This window comes from Diuraphis noxia, unplaced genomic scaffold (assembly GCF_037042655.1).
Source record: "Diuraphis noxia isolate RWA-SAM2 unplaced genomic scaffold, SU_Dnox_SAM2 contig0002, whole genome shotgun sequence".
NCBI classification, from domain to species: Eukaryota; Metazoa; Arthropoda; class Insecta; order Hemiptera; family Aphididae; genus Diuraphis; species Diuraphis noxia.
In genome coordinates, this window is record NW_028301712.1 from 61483402 (window position 1) to 61505771 (window position 22370).

Consider the following 22370-nt stretch of genomic DNA (forward strand, 5'->3'; position numbering starts at 1 on the left):
AAAGCGGTAATTTGTGGGTTTCGCCCCGCTGTTAACTTATGCCGAGTGGCAGAAATTAATAAATACTACACACTCGGTCTCTCGTCGGGAATTCAATTTTCCCGACTTCCGGGCAATAAACCATCCCGGGGAAAGACGCACGGCATGGAACCTCCCGCTGCATATCCTCCCGTCGTCGACAAACGAGTGAGAAGGCGGGTGAAAAAAAAATAACACTATATCTACACTTGAAGAAAGCTCTCTCCAGTAGGACTCTCATCCGTTCTTACTCGCTCTCTCTTTCTCTTTGCCCTGCCCGAACGTAAATAAAAACTGCATCGGTCGCCGACGGGCCGGAGGGTAGGACAATTGTCGGTTTTTACAGTAAAAGAAGGCGGCAGCGGTAGCAGTTAGTATATAGTACACACACACACACACACACACACACACACACACACACACACACACACACACACACACACACACACACACACTCATATATAATATATAAACAGTGTGTTGGAGCAGACCACATAAATCAAGACTCTCGCACATCCAACATCTGTATTTACCCCGGTATACTACCCCTCGCCGCCACCACTACCGTGGTAGCTCCTTCAACAATCTGGCGCGGCTTTATAAATCATTCTGATTCGGCCGCCGTCGCCACCCGATGTCCTCTATTTATCCCTCTGCAGCGCGGCACCACCAGACGACCATATAATAATATAGAAATCACTTAAATTATATTATATATTACTATAATATAGTATAATATAACAAAACCCTGTACGTATATACTATACATATACCACGAGGCACAAGTATACATAGGTATACCCACCTAGTTAAAGTAATCAACCACATGACTCGATGGATGCCTTATCACCCTAATTAGCGAACCGATTTGTACTTGTCCCATTATATATAATACATAATATATTGTATTAAGGCCTTGTTGTATTCGTGTTCACTTGTCGACAACTATAAAATATACATGCACGTGTAGGTACCTATACGCAGTTACGCGTATCAAACACACGTGGTTACGCTTGATTTTTTCCAAACGACCATTTTTTTAATTTGTAATTTTCTCTTACCCTAATTTGTTTTTCGTTTTTTTCTCCATAATTATTTAAACACATTCATTTATCAAACAATGTGAATAATATATTATTATGAATATGATATTATAATGGACTATAGTACCTATACATTTTCATCGTTTGACAGGAGTACTTAAAATTTCTAAATCCTTCGGCAATATACGTTCATTAAATCTTACATACAGTTTTCAAATAATTACTCATGTATTGTATACACTTTAACCAATACTCTCCGTTATAATGTTATTTAGCTTCTATTATTTTTTTAACTAACGGTTGTTAATGGTTTAAAAATAAATTATTTTCTAAAATATATTGTAGTTCATGTGAGTGCATATGCGACGTACTGCACTGTTATTGAATTATTATAATTATTATATTACCTAACTCTAAACATGTTTTTCATTAAAAAGTAATATTTTTGAAAACAAGGTTAAATTTTTGTTTACAATCTTAGGTGTGCTATAATATTAAAACCTGGTTCGTTTATATTTGTCTATAATTACATAATCCTATTTTAGTTACAATTACTTTGAGTAATAAATCTTAAGTCATAAGAATAAATTAAAATAAATATTTGGTAGTAAAAATATGTTATCAGTCACCAATAAATGAAATTATAACATTTATTTCAACAAAAAAAAGTTATAGTACCTAACTAATTTATTAATTGTGATAATTAATAAAATTTTAATTGACCAATTGACCTATTTATTATTATTTCTTAGAAATATTATTAAATAATAATGATCTTTCCTCGAGTTCCATCAGTTTGGTTCTATTATAGTTATATAATTGACGGCCGAAACGTTTAAAATTTAAATTGATAGCCCAGAGCATAAAAATGATTGAAAGACGGTAGGTATTATTTTCCTTTAAAAACGTTAAAGTTAAATAAAATAAAATCATAATTACACTCAATTATTGTACCAACTAAAAAAAAATATATATCTATATATTACTTAATCTTTATGATAATATTTTAATATAAGTAAATTAAATTATTTTGTACGTATAATATGTGATTTTAATAAGTGAGTACTAGTATATTGTATCTATAAAATATATATCATACGTCGGATGAGTATATTTAGAATTAAGCACGTGCAACATTAATAATATAAGATCTGCATTGCTTTTTGTATTCGTTTGTGTTTTGTCGGTTTACGAAGTGCATTTCGTAGGTAGGTTATATATTATAATATTATTTTGACGGCAATTTTGAGCTAATTAATCATTGCAAATCCAATACAAACTAATTACAAAAATGATAGTTTGTATGATATCAATTCAACTGCATCGACTGCAAATGGTAGTACTGGAAATATTGAATAAGTGGAGGGAGGAATAAATTTTAAAACAGCTTTATTATATTTAATATCGTCACTATTAAGACGATTGCCTTCTGTCAATCAACCTGAATTTCAATTCACTTTTGATATACACACACCGATCTATATATAGATGTTCGGCAGTGTACGCGTAGTCCATTATCGTGTATAGAAACGTTTTATTTATTTATTATTATTATTATTTTTTATTCATTCAAATACTTCGTCACCCCCTTTGCGAACACGGAGGTGTTTCATTCACACCAAAGCTATTTATCTGCTCTTTTGGATTGCCAGCCACCGTTTTTAAATGCACAGCCGACAGGCGGCCGTGTATATTTATTATTTCGTTACGTTTCCATCTTGTTTATATGCAAATCGGCCACAACCCGCAACTGCAACCCCGTGCGATCGAATCACCCCCAGTCTCCGAACACCTCACCGACTCTTGACACAATCGTATTATCTCGTTTCTCAGCCTACTTTATGTGTTTTCGTAGACATTCGTTCTCTGACGAAATAATATATACAATAATAATAAAATATATTATATTGTAATACCTATCCACAGGTTTTTTCTCTTATTTTATTTTCATCCCGGGCTTACTTATTTTATTTCACAGGAAATAATAATTGAATTTCTCACCCCCACCCACCACCTCGCAATCCAACCCTCTCGCCTACTGCTGCTAGTCTCGTCCATCACGCGTTTGAATTATAATTATTGCTGTAGGCATATTATATTATATCCGTATCGCACGCAACAACGTCTGCTGCAAAAATGTATACTTGGGCACCTCATAATATATACCTACTTATACTTTGTTGTATATACCATACATATATACTATAGTGCACGCGATATCTTTTCTACGCACAAGTTACGAAGATTATTTCAAAAGCGTTTTTTGTATATTGCACAGATTTAACTTTTATTTCTAGCGCAATGTGACTGCAGGCCTTTTATTGTGCGCGACCGGCTAATAAACTTTTTGTTAAATAAATTTGTATATTAGAAATTTTATCTCATAGCCATAATTTTTTATGCACTAAGCTCCATAGTCCATTAAAAGAAATACCTCAGGCTATAGTTGAGTTTTTGTACGTAAAACTGTAAAAGCTTAATGTTGTTTTACTTTTTTTAACTAGTATGTTTTTATCCTCTCCAGAGACCAAATGTATAAATGTAGCCCATGAATAAAAGAGAATAAAAAATTATTTGGCCGGATATCGGACTACTTAAGTACTTCCGAGTTTTCTTTAAATACTTTCTCTATAAAACTTTAAAACTATCGCAACAATATCAAGCATTTCCGATAGCCAATCTATTCTTTAACTTTATATACTAAGTTTTATGAATTGTTTTAAACTTTATAACTTTTCGAAAGCCATCAATATATACTAATAACAGTCAAATATCGCTACAATGTGGCTGAAATTTATTATTTGAATTATCATAATTCATTTTCATTCTGCATTGATGATATTATAATATAAATATATTTTTCTCTAGGCAAATTTTTATATTCAAAGTAAAATTGGCTTGTGTCTAAAAGTTAATGCATTAAACGGTTTAAAACTCGTAAAAAAAACTTTAATCTAAATATTATATTATTTTTTTGAATATATAATTCTTTGTAATAATGATTACACTTTTGATTAATAACGATAATTTATAAAAATATTTTATTAAATATTAATTATTGATTAAGTAGGTACCTAATTAATAATAAATTGCGTTTGATTATGTCTTAAACTTAAAATTTGTATATTATGATTCCTTAATAGACTACAGATTATGACATAATACTATAATGTAAAAAAATGTTAGAAGTCATAACCAATCATCGACAAATGTTAAATGTTAAATTATTATAAATTACACAATTCTCGCACGTTTCACGTATATAATATTATGATATGTAATTTAATAATATATATTTGCTTGTTAAAAAGGCTTATATTATAAATGATAAAGGTGTACAAAGCATAAAATATATATGAAATAGTTTCATACGATAAATTACCCATAGTTAATTTCTTTTTTCTATTCATGAGTAACTATAAAAATCACCCGATGACACAAAAATGTAAAACGTATTTTGAGCCAGTAAAATACTATTAAAAATACGACTGCCGCCTTGGGCACAGAGATTTTTTTTCTTTGGTCCTCCCATCATGAATTCACCTATACGACGTCGAAAAAAAATATAAGTTATTACTTATTAGTTTTTCGGTTGATGTTTATACGCTGTTATTAAAAAGTGATGAAATCTATAAAGATGGTCAGTTCTTTGAACATAATATTTATAATTTAGAACAAATAGTAATAATAAAAAAAAAATTTCATGAATTATTGAATTATCATTGTATAATAGCTGATTATCCTTTGCATTCCTAAAAAGTTTTTTTTTATTATTATTATAATCTTAAAATGTTTCAGAACACATGGTGCTATTACAAGTAATAATTTTTTAACAATGGATTAAAATTATACTAGATACATGAATGAATTTTTAACATTGATACAGTAATAGTTGTTATTTACAGTATGAGTGTAAGTGTACTTTTCTATGGGTTTTCTGATGATGACTTTTCGCTATCCGCCTTAAAAGTTTGATCTCCGTGTCCCAGCGCGTCGTTTAATACCACTCCAACAACGTTTTTCCATTTTTTATTTGTTGTATTATGTTTATTGCTATTATTACATTAATTTTATTATTATTATTATTCCGTTATATGAGTGTTACCCAAATACTTGACGGCGGTGTAATTGATGTCTGAAAACGATATACAGCGTGCAACCGAATAGTTTGTAAACTACTCATTTAATGTACCTACAGCGGACTTCCCCGAGATTATTACGAGTAACAGAGCATAACAATATATATGTATAGAACAGAATTCGAGATAACATTATAATGTATCTATAGTTTTCTTTTAGTCGTCGTCCTGTGTTTGCTATCTTTTGTCTCTGGTCCCAATTACTTTGTCCTGGAAACGGCGACAGTCGACGGCGAGGTGAGGGTGTTTGGAATATTAGCTGGCGGTTGTTGATATGGACCGGCGGGCAGATAGAGGAAAAGTGGCCTGACCCCAAGGGCATCGTTTAACTAAAAAAAGTTTTTTCTGCGCTCTGCAGGACACTTGATATTTTATTCAAAACAGTCTCTCAGGTATTGTTTTATGAGCGTCGTTTTAATGAATATCGGTCTTTATACTTTTCTCTAATTTTTTTAAACAGTTTTTTTTATGAACGCCCCAACATTTTTCTATGGCCAGAAATTTGTGTATATCTATATTTATTTATCTTGTAACGATACGTTCCTGTTATGCATACAATTATATTGGGTATATCTACATAATATCATGTAATAATACAAAGTTATGCATTTAGATTACTCTTTTATTTGTTTCGTTTGAAAAAAAAACACACATTTCATACTATACACGAATAGTTATCTAATTAAAAAACGTTTATCCATATTATGTTGGTATTATAATCTATTTTATAGACGAACAGTGTGAAAAATCAGTCGATTTTTTATTTATACCATTTTATTGGAATGGATATATAAAAAGACTCTTTTAATCTATAGATACAGTTATCTTTAATATAGATAATGTACAATAATACATATAATATGGGTAATACCTATACTACCTACCTATTCTCGTATATTCTATAATTCTTCTTTTTTTTTTTTTTTTCATAACATTTTATTTTAAGACATTCCTAGCCAACAGTAGGCTATCTAAATCTAGATATAATATTTACAAATTCAGTTTTTGACTTTTATAACATGATAACTATAATTCTTCTACGACACAATACGTAAGTGATACAAACTTCCACTAAGTTAATAATTCAAATTCTACAGCTAAACATAGACATACTATCCAGTATCCATTACCCAACATATCTAATTCCATAATATAGGACGAGGGTACATATTATATTATAATAACAAATCATAAAATATATAAGTATATAATATAGGAACTAGCATTGTTAATAAAATCATTAATTATAAAATACAGCTGTGTATAGGATAATTAGTTGTTCCATTACATTTAACAATAATGTTTAATTACGCAAAATATCGAGTGATGTTTTAGGAATATAATTAAATTATTGTATTATAGTTAGTCACCACTCACCAATCGGACCACGTGATATGCGATCACCAAAAGCGTCACTTTCATTTGAATATATTCTACCAAAAGTCACAATTCACGCCGTTTTCCTTTGTTATTCTGATATAGGTATTGTATGAAAGCGAGGTCGTAAAAATAGCATTCATTTTTCACTTCTTAAACTTTATACAATATAAAATAAAGAGAATGGGGGAATAATGGGAATATCTTATTAAACTCCACGGAGCGTAATAAACAAATGAAAAAAATCGTCTCAAAGTAAATCATCCTTGTCGTCCATAACGTTCATTAAGTCTTTGGGTTGGTATATATATTTTCAACAATAAAAATATATCGGCACATTAAGGTGTATAATAATATTTATTAAGGGCACAATTCACCACAACGGTCGATTATAAATCTCGTCGACAGCAAATGAAAACGGCCGAAATTGACGGAAACTTCTTTTATATATCCCGCTGCAGGGTGTATATATTATTATATAATATAAATTTTCGGACTTCCCTTTATCTGTGGATTAATTTTAGTTAAATTAAGAAAATTAATTGCGCCCCAAAGTCTGTTAAGTTTTTAAGCCCGGCGGCATACCGGTTGTTAAATCTTTATAATCCGTCGAGAATACGGGACAGCTGAGAGAAAAATAATTAATTAATTTTAAAAAGAATGTTTTTCAAGACCGTTTCGCATACAATTCGCAACTGACATATTATTATAATATATGTATACGTTTACGGGCATATTAACAATTGGGTGTGTGTTTAGGCACTCAAGTGTGCCAATTCGTGTTACTCATGCGGTAGGTACAGTCAAACGAGAACAAAAAACGTCCGTGAACCGCGTCTGATATTGCTACGCGTTTTGCAGTTTTGCAAAAGCGACCCAAGAATGTCTGTCTTCGTTTGATTTTATGACTTCGTGACGGTTTTTAAAATTAGATTGTTTACCGAAAAAAAACAACCTATGCCCGCGTGTACCGGAGACCGCGGGACAACCAAAAGGGGTGGTTTTGTAATGAATATTCTTAAATTTTAATTTTCTCGAGGAAAAACCACGCAAAACATTACTTCCTCTCATTGATGAGAGAACGCCCCAACGCAATATTTTTGAGTTTTCACGGGACGTGACGAAAATAATTATTTACAAACGTTAAGATGCGTCCAAATGATTTTCGGTCGAAATGCGCGTGTATAACTCATTATTTATAATGAAAACCAAATTCGATGAATATAATAATATAAAATAGTTTTAACATTTTAATATGCTTACGGAAGATTTGTAGAACTTATTCGTTTTATTCCTTTCGCGAGTAATATCCTGCAGGACTTGTTTTTCCACGCTCTGAAAGTTAATATTCAATTGACACGGAATTATCGGTGTACCTGTTCGGCACTCAACCTTATCAAGCGTGATGTGTACATCGCTTTATCACAACATGTATATTCTTAAAAAGTATATATCGAATAACTATGTAAACTTATCTCCAACGCGCTTTTTTAGCGAGCAACGACCACACTGGCAGTTAAAAACTAAATAATAATAATCGTTCGCGAGAATACATAATATAGATTTCGTGTTTTTCGATAAGAACTTCGGTAACAAACATCGTGTTATAAGCGTAATACGACATGTATATTGTTACATGTATTATACATGAGTACCTATTGCGCGCGCACATTATATTTTATTATAAAGTTTTTTGTTAAATTTGAATGCTGCAGTCTTTTAAGTTCGCTCGTCGAGTAAAAATTGATGACATCATATTATTTTACTTATAAAAAGTAATTTTCGTAGAATTCTGAGGAAAACTGACATTTTATCGTGTAGGAAGTAAATAGTGCTTCAAGGTGACAATAATTATCTACTATTCATGAATAGGCGAGGCGACTAAAATGTATTTAAATTCATTAGTTGTTATTATTAATTGGTCCCATCTCTCGTTATGCGTAGTTGTTTTGAATGTGTCTGCGGGCTACACTTATATATTATTATCATTATTTCATTGGTCATTAGTCATTACCGATAATAGAATAATACAGTTACTATTAATTATATTATACGTTTGTTTTTATCCCTAACGCATCATGATTTTGAAGTTTAAACACTGCGTGTTGATTATTTTACGCCACTCACGTTAGTTGAACCAATAAACTGAATAAACGATTATATGACATATACGTCTCACACCTACTTAATCATCACTATCAGTTCTTGACAATAATTCAAGTTGACCAATATTATTCGATAATATGCCCTGAACTACGATTAAATCTATAATATCTCTATCATTTGTAGAACAGGTGACTAAAAGCTTTTTGTTTATTCAGTTCTAACTCTCATTACCTATGTATATATAATATATTTAAGTAGGTATAACGTATAACCTACCAATTATAATATATTATAATTTTTCATTAGTCATCGCTCATCATCGATAATAGAACACAATAAATTATTATTAATTATTATACGCCTTCGTATTTATATCCAACGTATTATTAGCATTTTAAATACTGATTGTTGATTATTGGACGGTTTTTACACGTTAAACCAATATGACGCGTTATGATTATACTCATTATACGGATGCAAGGGCGTAATTATTAAGAAGTGATGAGGGGGTAGAACCCTCCCCACAGAGTCTTTATAGCCGATGTATAAATATTTAATATTTATTTATTAAATTGTAGATTATAGAATCATGATATCATAACAAAATATATTGTTTTATTCAAAATAATTCCTAGTATGATAAAATAGTATTCTTAGCTACTATTCACCACTGGACTTGTAAATTAAGTTTTTTCAATTGTGTACATAAAAAACATGAATATCCCCTCCCCCAGGACAAATTCATAATTATACCATTCAACAGTAGGCTCTAGATGCAAATTGACTGTCGAAATTTTATAACATAATTGAAACGATGCCATGTGGTAACTTTGTGGACGCCTGAAAGATATATTTTTAAATTATTATAAAATCGGCATGACCGATTTTTTTGGTTTTGGTGTTTACGACCCATTTCTATATGATTAAACCTATAAAGCAAAATAATATATATACTTGGTTTTCGTTTAAATATAATGTATAAGTACAAACACTTTACGATTTTTGGTTTAAGACTATAATATAATATGGCATACTTATTTTCACGATAAGCTTTTATATGTTATCGATTCCTGTCGTTAGTATATACTAAATATTAATATCTTTTCTTCTTTGATTAAACGTTTATGTCAGAGACGTGATATAATAATATTATACATTTTTACTCGCGTCTACCTATAAGTCCCTATGATAATTATATTATTGAATATACATACAAATGCCGAGAAAGTATACTAATTTACACAGAAATCTATGTATTATACTACTAAAATTTCTCATTTTAATAATATAATGAAAAAAAGAAAACACCTTTTTTCCAGCGTTGTGCTGAAACTTTAAGCATAATATCAAATATGAAATATTTTTTTAGTATTCAAAATATGTATTATATATTATGTAATCGCAAAAATTCGCACATTTAGATTAGGCTAATATCAGCGGTTCCCAACCTGTGCACAGCGGTGCGCTGAGCGGGCACCTCGAGCTCATCTAAGGGGCCCATGCACGGCTCATCCAAGAATGAAAAAAATTATTAAATTATATATTAAAAATGTATTGTAGTTGAAAAGACAAAAAATTATCTTACGTAAAAAATTACTTAGAATACTATCTGTATATCCAATATTAAATATATTGTTTCTAATATGTGTCGAATAATTCAATAATAGATAAAAATATTTCCAAAAATAAACAGCCTCAAATATCTCATTAATTATTAGTTTTTCACTATTAAAACAGAATTTTTTCTTTCTGTCAACTATAAAATTATAATTTTTTAATAATATGTTCGATAAAATTATTTAAATCAGTTATGAATGAAAACTACTGTTTATTTATATCACGTTCCTCGTGATATTCACAGAAGGGCACCTAACAAAATTTGTACAAACAATAGGGCACCGGCTGCTAAAAAGGTTTCGAACCTCTGGGCTAATTCAAAAACACTATAGATATTTATTGTTTTATTATACCGTAGTTATTGAACTATATACATAAACATTTTGTAGGGTGATTCTCAAAATACACTTAACCCCAATTTTCTTTAAAAACTAAATTAATTATTAAAAATTTGATCTTCGGAATTTTTAAATATAGTTGAAAATTAGATTTTTGAAACTAAAATAAGATGGTCCTGTGGGGATACAAAGTTCAAACTATTATTTTTCAAATAAGATCCTCATGTGCTACTGTAAATTATTTAGTGAATGATTTTTCTGAAAATGTTGACGTTTCAAAATAAAAATTCAAACAACTAGTTTTTGAATTATTTGTCATTGTTTACTAAGGATAATATAGGTCTCATAAAAATAAGTTAACAAAATATGCTATAGGCTAAACATTATACGACTTGAATATTTTATTATCTATATTATTAATCTGTCAATATTTATAGTTTATAAAAATTGTGTAAGTATAATGTACACTATAGATTCAATGTTATATCTATTTCATATTTTTGTAAAACCATTTTTAAGATTTTAAGTCTGTAGCATAAATATTCCAAAAAACTATTATGTTTAGAGTAAACATTTGAAAATCTGAATAACTACCCTTTTAAATTTTGAATAAGGCACTTACTAAAAATGTAAAGCAAGAAGTGGTGTAACAAATTGGAGAACAGACATTTATATCGCTACTGTATTTTAAGAAATAAAAAAAGGTTTCAAGAATTTTTAAATGACGGCTTTAATATATTTAAAAATTTTAGAAATCAGAATTTGAAAAAATTTAAAATGCATTGTTAAGTGTGTACATATTCAGCAAATCACCCTGTATTAAAAGTAACATGTTTTAGTTAGAAAAGTATCATATTTGTTACGCGTATTATAATATTAGATAATTTAAACTAAAAGCTATGTATACTTGTATTTTAAATACTTACATTTCAATGTAGCCGTAGCGGACTCGAAATTAAAAGAGCAACTCGATTTTATCGCATGTCTAGTTTTTTTGTTCATGAAAAAAAAGTTAAAAGTTTGAACCTGAATTCGTATAGAATTGTTTAACCTTCAAGCGTTTGATATTTTTTTACTTAAAAATTTTTTTTTATTATTATTATTATTATTACGATTATAAGTAAAATCGACAAAAAAAATACACAACATAAATATGCGCATATTATTTAGTTAGGGTTGAACAGTGAACCTTAACATATTAAATAATTTAATATTCGGATGGACCGTTCGCCGCTATGCACACAACGTCGTGTATTATATTGTTTAATATAATTTTTATAACACAGAGTAACCCACGTAGCTGAGGTAATTTCATAATTTTATTTTGACGCATATCCCTTTGCTGCTCTCTCTCATTCACCCCGCACACCCCTATCTCTATAAATAGCTGTTGCATGTAACTTTTACGGCATAAATATAATACACATTATACCTATACCTGCAGCGTGCAATACAAACAACGACTCGCCGGTTCGCCGGTTTACAACGTAATTTTTCAATTTTTCAATTTTCACCCCTCACGTCACCGTCGTCGCCGCCATCGAGTGAGTCCACCTCTTCGGATCTTTTACGGGCGCATCGCACAAAAAGCTTTCCGGTGTAGTCGGACACATGTAGCTTTCATATTTATATGATTTTTTTTCACCACCGCCAGCCGCCCCTCCGTCGCCGTCCACTGCCATATACAGTCGTTATGTTCTGTTGTACTCGCGCGGTGTATGTATATAATAAATATATTAAATGGGGTAGTTTCTAACTCGCGTATATACCAAATTAATGGCGGCGCCGCCGCGCTGCAACGGCCTCGAAGCGCCGCGGAATATCGACGCGGTCCGACTACGAACGCATTAAAACACCGCGTGGGCCCCCCTTAAATGCTGATGGCATTTGCGTGTATATATATCTGTGCCCGAACGGTTATGGGGCCGCCGCTGTATAGCCGTTTATATATTGGAGGTCATAAATTAATACCGCCTTTCGTGTAGTCATGCCCGACCCGCCCGCCGCCGATAAACATTTTACCCTTCAGGTTTTTGACGCGTTCGCCGCCGTAGTATAGTATTGTGAAACGCGCGTGTATAATATTGTTTAGGTTTTCACACTCGAGTGTGTGTGTGTGTGTGTTACAGTGGTGGTATGACGTTATCGCGCGACACGGAATCGCGTTGCAATAGTTATAAATTCGAGTATCGGGGAGGTGTTTTTTACTCCCATTTTCGTCAACGCCCTACAATAAACTTATGATACGCGTACTGCCAGCGTTTGTAATTACTTTCGAACGGAATTGCGACGACGACGCGCACCGAAAAATACTTTTCCATTATATTATATTGTTCTTTTATATGTATAAGAAACATACGTCTATACATATTATTGTGTAAACGTATATATATGTATATATATTATATACATGCTCCACCGACGACGCCACTGACGTCGATAATCGGTATTAACTGCTCGAATATAACGCGCGAATCCTCTGCTAAAGTCAAACTGTTTATTCGAGAACTCAATTTAGCGACAGAGAAATAACCGTTTAATGGGTATGCCGATAAAACTTGTATTGTCGGATGGAATAATAAACGTTCTTGCGTGGAAGTTTCCTCCGTGACGTTAAAAGTTCGAGACCGATTTCGGCTCGAACGCTTTTTTTACGACTCCTCCGCTGACTCCGCGGAATCGAGCCCACCGAGTTAATTTGCTTAATGAAACGCTCTGTCGCCAGTCCTTTTGACGGTTTATATTAAACTGATTAGTGATTGGTCGTAATTTGTTTTGAAACGTTTCATTTCTCGTTTGGCCGATTACACTGCAGTACCTACAGCTGCAGCGTTATTACAATATCATTATTATCGCACTAGCTATTGCTGCAGTCAATCCCGCGTAGAATTCAACAAGTTTATGAGTATACTAAATGTGGATTGAAATACATTTAATATAAATATATCAATGAATTTCACGTTTGAACGGGATTTGTAGACATAGAACAGGTCTGGTGTTAGAAAACTATGCGCCCAAGGCAAGGAAAATTATTGTGCCCTCTAGTGTAGGTTAAGTATTTTTTACTCAAAAGTTTTAATTCTGAAGGTACCCATAATATGTATATTGGCGCCCTGGGTGGTCGCCCAGTTTACTCACCCCTATAAGATCGGCCCCGCCTTGGAAATTACTGAGCTCTCTCTCTAAATATATACACATATAAGCTAGAAAACAGGAACCGACAAGTAAAATGAAAATACACGCGCGTGCGCGTGTGTATGTTTGTGTGCGCGCGTCAATATATGATATTTACTGTTGATGGTGGGAGGGCAGGTGGCGGTGGTGCGTATATAAAATTTCGCAGTAGTCGTATAATATTTAACAACCAGACATTCGCAAAACGTCCAACACACGACACAGCTGTGCCATACATCGAGTAAATGCTGTGCGCCGAATATATTAAACGGTTCCAAAATATGTCCGCCAAATTAAACGCTCTTGTGCGTATGTGTTTATACAATAATATATGTTATTTTTTCATTCAAATATACGCAGGTATATAGTTAAATAGATTTATTATGAAAGGCGCGAGTAAAATATTATTTTAGCCCTGCATGTAGGGGAAGGAGGAGAATACGGTGCCGCAGGTGGCCGAGAGAGTATATAGTTCTTTACGGGTCTCGAGTGACCGATCAATTTTATTTAGTTATTCGAGCGTCACAGTTGATATATTATTGCACGTATGTACACGGCAATAGTATTTCTGTCGAACTGCAACATTGTTTAAGAATTCGAATGTTCAAGACTGTCCCGATGGCTATGATATAAAATACAGTATAGGTACTCTAATGTAGGTGACAAGTGGTCGCTAAACAAACGTCGATTTACATTAAATGTACACTACACGACATTATGTACCTGTAGCCATGTATGGGTAGGTATAGAAATGAACAAATGAGCCATTGCCATATTATACTTTAAGCCGAGTTTCTCATTTTGGTTCAAATTCCACCTCATGATGGTTGACGTCTGAAATAGGTGCGTTATTATTGCACCATGAACAACCTAAACAATTTTCTTCGAAATTGGTACCATATGCTTTACTGCTTTAGTAACCAATTCGTGTAACCACTCGTAACCACATTACTAATTCGACGTGCCTACGGGGTATTACGAAAAGCCGTTAACTGTAGTTTTGGGGATTACGAATTCATAATGTCACGTATATACCTCTATATACATATATGATATCATCACACGAGGCGTGGCACGTGTACGTCGCGATAACTACAGTTAGTCGTCGGCATCACCGAAGTTAATTCGATACACTGCTGATATGAATATTATACGATGGATCTCGAGTCCCGTGAAGGCTTACTAGCTTTCGCATCTCCCGAGGCGTTTGGGGATATCTCGTACCGCCGATTTCCCGGGACGCGCACCAAACTTTCCGAAGTCCGCAAATACAAAGACAATAGGATGACGACGGAAATCCTCGCGTGGTCGACCCGTACACGTATTATACAATATGTTTGTGCCGGAAAGTCAAGTCGCCGCGCAAAGGCTGGTGCGGGGAGGTGGACGAGGTTGTTGTTGGCAATCGCCTCGGGACTCGCACGCGACAATTATATAATACGTATATGGTATATGTATGTATGTGTATGTATATACGATTGTGCATATATATATATATATATATATATATATATATATAGATCCAGGCAACGGTTATAAAGGCCACGTGACGGTGGTGGTTGCTACACTGCAGACACTTTAAACTTCGCGACGCCAACGGCGGTGGTTGTGCGATCCGTATCGAAAACGCCGGCGGTCGGATAATCTGTCCGAAACGGATACGACTAATGTGCGTTCGGTATAATATATATCATAGTGTTTGCCCCGCCGCGCTTCATATGTGTGGTGGTACTCTACCAGTCAGCCCACGCTTCTGCGCGAGTCGTTTAATAGCGGAGGAGTTCGGTTTTCCGGTGTTTTGGAAAATTGCCTAAACTCGTGAACGCACACACACACACACATAACACAAATACATGTGTATAATGTATATAATATATTTTATAGTATATAATATGTACAGTGGTACGTATAACAAATTCCATGTAGGTATATACCTATATTATATATAATATATTCCATTCCTATATATATATATATTGTATTTATTATACACACATATAACAGGTGACGGCGCGAGGAAATTTGGCTCGGTGCGTATATATATGATACGCGTACGTAACGACACGTGGACCTTTTGTTTATTTTCGTACAGACGTGTTAAATATATTTGAGAATTATATATGGGATGCTAGTATATATATAATAGGTAGTATGTACGCGAAAAAGATCGCAACTTTAGATTCGCTTTATGTTTATAGGTATTCGCGTAATATATGTGTGTTGTAATGCCGAATAAGTTTATACGATTATGATACTATATATACATATATCATTATTATAATAAAACCGATAAAATAATAATATGGGAAATGTCTCTGTAAAAACTTTATAATATGATTTATAACAGTTTAAATCGTTTTATAATCGAAAAACGTTGTACGCGTGCGACCATGCTCGAAATATTCCAATTACGAGAGAATGTAATATGCAATATAATAACGTCATGCGACATATCGAACAATATTATATTATGTATTATTTATATATACATACATTATGTAGTTGACCAAACTGTAAAGTGGCGTGAGCAAAACTCAACCTGTACAAATAGGTTTATGTCAAGAGCGACATTTATTACTGTCAAAATACAAACTAGTTTTTTATTCAAAAGTTTTAAAGAATTGGAGTCGCTCACTGTTCAGTTCAGGAGCCATAACCCACGACCCACAATGTTTTCTATTCAACGAAATTAAATTTATCACAGTATGGGGTTTACTTTAATATGTATGCGACATGATTTATGATTCACGAATAGGTACCGGGTACTATTGATTATACAATATTATTAATAATAATTAATTTACAATCAACGCAGGTACCTATAATACAATTATATTTTTAAAATCTATGAAAAAAATAACATCGAAATATTAATTTTATTATTAAATCAATCGTAAGTTTTCCGAGCAATTGTGCTTGAAGGACATTATAATCTTTTCGAATTTACTATAAAATATACACACTGTACACAGCTGTCGCATATATCCGCACCTAGCGTGGGTACACTATACACTTAAGTCTTTTTAAATGTTTCTTTTCAAAACAGTCATTATGCGTTCCCATGCCTGGTAATATACGCAGCTCGTTCAATATAAATACCATTATAAGAGCGATAATGAAGAATTATATTATGTCATTATTATTTAAGTATACCTATGCGGCTATGCGTACATTTTATAATTATTAAACACAATACAATATTGTATTTGGTAACGCGCGCGCCGTACTGTTAACATAATCATTAGGTATAATAAAGTTTTCAATTTTAATTCTTAATTGCTTTGCATAGCTATTACAAGTATCGCACTCGATGACAGGACCTTTTATATAAATACTTAGTTATTATTTTAATTTTTTTTTATATACAAACACGGTATGTCGGTATGGGTATATTTTATACGGTTGTGTTATGTGAGCATCAGCAGGGCGACACTCGAGTATCGTAATGCAATATAATAACATTAATTATTCTAAATATTACTTGCTATACCTATATCAATATGCGGATAATAATATTTAGATCTTATAAAACGCCTATCATGCGTTGTTTATCATTCTGTACGTATCAATTACCTGACCAATTTAAACTACGTTTGTGCATAACATACATAATTATATACCTTTTATACTTAAATATATGCATTTGCCTACCAGTATATATATATGATATACAGCCAAATTTATAATATATAATAGTATATGAATGTTTTAATCCCCAAAGTAATATATATACATATATCCGTACATCGATTATTTTCTCGGTTCAGTCGAGATATCGGTGCATCGTCAAAACATGCGAACCCCCCCCCCCCCCGCGTGTATAATCCCGAATTAATTGAAGTCGGTCACCGAGACGAAATAACACCATCTCTCTCATCAATATATATATATATATATATATATATATACATAATATCATAATATACGACGACGACGACGACTTTTGCTGATGACGAACACCACGGTATAACGGTATACGAATGGTTATAAGCGATGTGTGAATATACGAAAGCATAATATTATATTATATTTCGCAATAATGTGTTTCGACTTATCTCGAATATCTCCACATATCGCATTATACATATACCCCCCGTGGCATCTATATATAAATATATTCAACCCTTAACGGAACGTTCCACACCGTATTCGCACTATTGTACCTAATATATATACAGATATGTGTGTGGGTGGGTGTACGGTCGACACCCTGCCCCGCACGAGTATGAGCAAACGTACGAAAGTCATCCATTATTCGGCTGTCTGCCTATATTAGAAACGTCTGCTGGCACGCGGACCCTGCGCCGCCGGGAGAGTGCAATTTATTTTACGAATATGCTCCAACGGCTAATTTTTCATTTCGACGTCTGCGGATGTTGTTTCTTCTTTGTGCAGTTTTTTTTTAGTTTCGGTACACGCCACGCCGTCACCACTCTGCCCCCTTCCCCCCACATACACTCACGTTGCCGCCGCGATTCTAACGCAGTCGATCGACAGCCAACCCTTCTCCGCTCGGTGAAAAAAAAATAAAGGAAAGGCTCGTGCTCGTCCGAATTGGGAACGCGTTTCGCAACAGCCGGTGAATACTAAACTCGCGAGCAGGAACTTCGTGGCGCAATATATACATATTATACATATATAATACATATGTACAATATACATGTACACACCATTTGGGAACATAAAATATAATATGTATATCTATAATATGATATGATATACGAAAGTCGAACCTTTAAGCTGCCTATTATACATAGGTATATAGTATATACATATTATATATTTATATAAAAACTGAACACACTTATATTGTGCACATAATAATATAAACGTTTCATATGTGTGTTTCTGCGCCGCCTTTATTTTATACGCGCCAGGCTTTATATATACATATATGGTAGTGTTTGGTATATACAGACAGTCAATTCTCCCGTCTCTCGTTTAAATCTATTAAACGGTTGGCCGCCGACGGGGACGGCCGGTCGGTAGCTTTTGAAACGGCGCCAGGAGCCGACAATGACGAGGATAGGGGTCAAGTCCAAGAATTTATATCTGCCCGCGGAGGTCAAGACGACGAGGAAACCGAACGGGTGGGCGGTGGTGTGGTGGGTTTTGAACGGTGGTTTAACGAGCCCATGGGAAAGATTTCGCCGGCCGTCCCTCCCGACTAGGCGATGGAAATAATAAAAAAAAAATAAAATGAAAATAAAAATCCCTTAACCGCCGCCGGTAAAGGTCAATATACGTAATATACGGCAGCCCGTTAGAGACACCGTAAATGGCACGATCCCGAGTGTCTATACCGGTGCAGTTGTTGTTGTTGTTCTGTACTTGTCGGGGCATTTAATCGAATCGCATACACACATATATATATATGTAATACATTTTTATATTCGATCAGCTGAAAACGTACGTTGTCGACATACGCTCGAACAACCTAAACAGACGGGCGGTCTGATGGTACCGAAAATTACGTCTCGTGGTTATGGAATCTGAGCTGCAGCTATAGGCGATGCTCAAATCGTATATCTCTGCTGCAGTCTCCTATATTATATTCGATTCTTATAAATGATATTATGCAATACACCATGTATTGTATGCAGGCGGGAATCTAGAAGTCTGATATGTAGGTTTCATATTATTATTATAATTTTAGTACATACAATATACTATTAAATGTATCATATTATTATAGATAAGATTTGATAAGAACAACTTTATGAATATTAAGTCGTATGAACTATTCATTATATCAATGAATTTATAATATTTCTAAAGGGAGGGGGAGCTAAAGCCCTTTAGCCCCAAACTCATATACCTGTTTCTACACTTGATTATTCGTTTGTAAGCCAGTGTGGTCTTCTAAGTAATAATGTATATATTATATAACAAAAATAAAATACTTAGGTATTTTATTATTTTAAAGCAAACAATGATTCTTTTTGTTTTAAATACCTACTTTCAGTAGTTAATAGAACAATATAGCTTAAGCGTGTCTGTTTAGTATCCTATTAACTTTGTAATAACACCAATCGAGTTTTAGTTCAAAACTCATGTGCAAACGTGTATTAGACAATCATCAATAAATTATGGACGTTGAATCTACTACATGCAGTATTCTAGTGTGTATATCAGAATATTTTGAGGTCATGGCACTTGCATTTTCGATTAGAACTCAAAGTAACACGTTCAAAAGCTCAAGAGTCCAACATTTTTGTATTGATCTTATTGAATATTGTTATTATTTAATAAAGTCATAAGTTAAATCACTATAACCATATACGAGAAATTGTATATACATAATATACATATATAATGTTATATTATATAAGTTCTATCGTCTATGCGATATTACTATTTACTTCTACAGACACATCGCTAAACGATATTTTCTTGGGCGAAATCGGCAGCAGTCGAAACACTCATCGACTGAAATGTGTCCTCTCTAATGCATAAGCCACTCTAAGCGGACGATCGGGCGAGGAGATGGAAATCGCGAGAAGCGCGTAGTATCCACCGAACTTATCTCCTATAAGGCTGTACTTATTAGTGTGTATATATATACGACGACGACGACTCTCGCGTTATTTAATGTCAACGGACGGCCGCCACACTAAGCTCTCTAACGATTCGCTGTCGGTTTTATCGCTTTTATATGCTCGTTATTATTACTGTCATTACACTGCAAGTTATATGTATGTGCGCGAGCAATGTATATACATTATTATATGTATTAAATCGTAACTCTTATTTTATCTCGTTCAACGGCGATTAAATACGATTTTTGGACTCGCATTTAACTGCTGCAGTGACTGTGTGCATTGTTTACTCTGCAAGGGTATAAAGTCACAGGCGTCCATTTATATGGTTATTATTATAATTTATTGATTAATTCAGTTGTTTCCAAAGTTTAGACTAATGTAAATTTCGGGTGAATGTACACATTTCTGTCTCGCCTAATGAATTAATTATTATTGTCAATATGTTATGTTATGTGTTATATTATAGCTGCTGCAGCAGTTCACATTAGTTTCATCACGTATTACTATCGTAACGTATACACGTACACGTATTTTACTATGGAATTATTAAAATAATTAACGATTTTGTTCATTATTACATCCTAGCTAATGTATTATATAGGTACACGACGGTGAAAGATGATTAATATAATTTAAAACGAAGTCGACGCATTATAAAAAGCTGTAGTAGTTATTGTTATTAAGTTTTATTTTATTCGGAAATAATAAGTTAGTTTTTGTAAATAAAAAAGAAAAGTCCTCAGGAATAATGACATGTCAAGAAAATAAAATAATTTATATTGAGGTAAAACGATAAATAAAACTTGCAGAACAATATGGTATAATATTAAATATAAATATATATAGGGTGATTTACCTAGCATACTTAGGTACTCCTATATTCAAATTCTGATTTTTAAAATTTAAAATTATACCAATTTTAAAACCATGTTTTCAAATTCTTTAGTTGTTTTGTTGGCGCTATTTAAGCAGTATTCTATTTCCATTTATTTTTTTTAAATTGTTGATATACTGAATTTAAAATTCAAACGTTTAGTTTTTAAGTTATTAAAATGTTTATACTAAGAATAATAATTCTGTGCTTTTACTAAAATAAAAAATAGATGAAATATTTACTGTACATGGGCCATTTTTATAAATTATACAATTTTATAAATAAATGTTAATTTCTATAATTTTCAATTCATCATATCATATCATACCATCATATCTTTGAATTCCATTATCATGTACCTATTATACCCATTATACCTATGTATCATGGTATACAATGGTAAACAACTTAGATACATCAAAATATTCAGAAAAACTACTTGCTAAATAATTTATAACAGAAAATGTGAGTTTTAATATGAAAAAAAAGTTTTTATTTCTACAGAGCACTATTGCTAATTAATACGAAAATTCTCAAAAATAATCTGAAAATATAAGGTATTTAAGTAAATTCTAAATTTCAAAAAATCAAAATTCGAACAAATATATAAGGTAATAAATTAAAAACCAAATGTAGGAAAAAAGCCACGGGAAAAGTAAGCCAAATTACAATAATTAAACATAATATAACAATTACAATTAAAGTATTAAATTAGGTATTATTTAAAAATTGTTTATACATAATTGGTCAAATATATAAATAATAAAATTTAAAGTATTATTCAAAATTTTTAAACATGGTCATATTGTATACATAATACATATATATATATATAATTATTAATATACAGGGTATATGTTAATTAATTTAAAATTTTTAACACAGTTGGTCTACTGTATTGTCCGTATTCATATTATATAAAAATAAAATTGTTTATATTATAATATTAATAAATTATAAGATTAGGATATTATTTATTATACAAGTAATACAACATCACGTTTAAGTACAAACTACAAAGTCAAAACATTTTTCACTAACATTATAATATTGTAATGTCAATTTTCGAGTAGGTAATAAAAGTATATAAGTATAAAAGTAGGTATAATATATATGACTAATAATGTGTAAACAATTTTTAA

General features: G+C 32.3%; 2 protein-coding genes across 6 annotated transcripts in view; one reads left to right on the forward strand and one right to left on the reverse strand.

Annotated features, from left to right (window-relative positions):
* LOC107164122 (uncharacterized) overlaps window positions 1-7982 on the reverse strand; it is a 32854-nt gene extending 24872 nt beyond the window's left edge. The window contains exon 1 of the mRNA XM_089220511.1: window positions 7841-7982. The gene's annotated coding sequence lies outside the window, so the exon portion shown is untranslated. The remainder of the gene's footprint in view (window positions 1-7840) is intronic.
* Window positions 1-22370, forward strand: part of LOC107164121 (kinesin-like protein CG14535) — a 181940-nt gene that overhangs the window by 126059 nt on the left and 33511 nt on the right. The gene's annotated exons all lie outside the window — the stretch shown is intronic.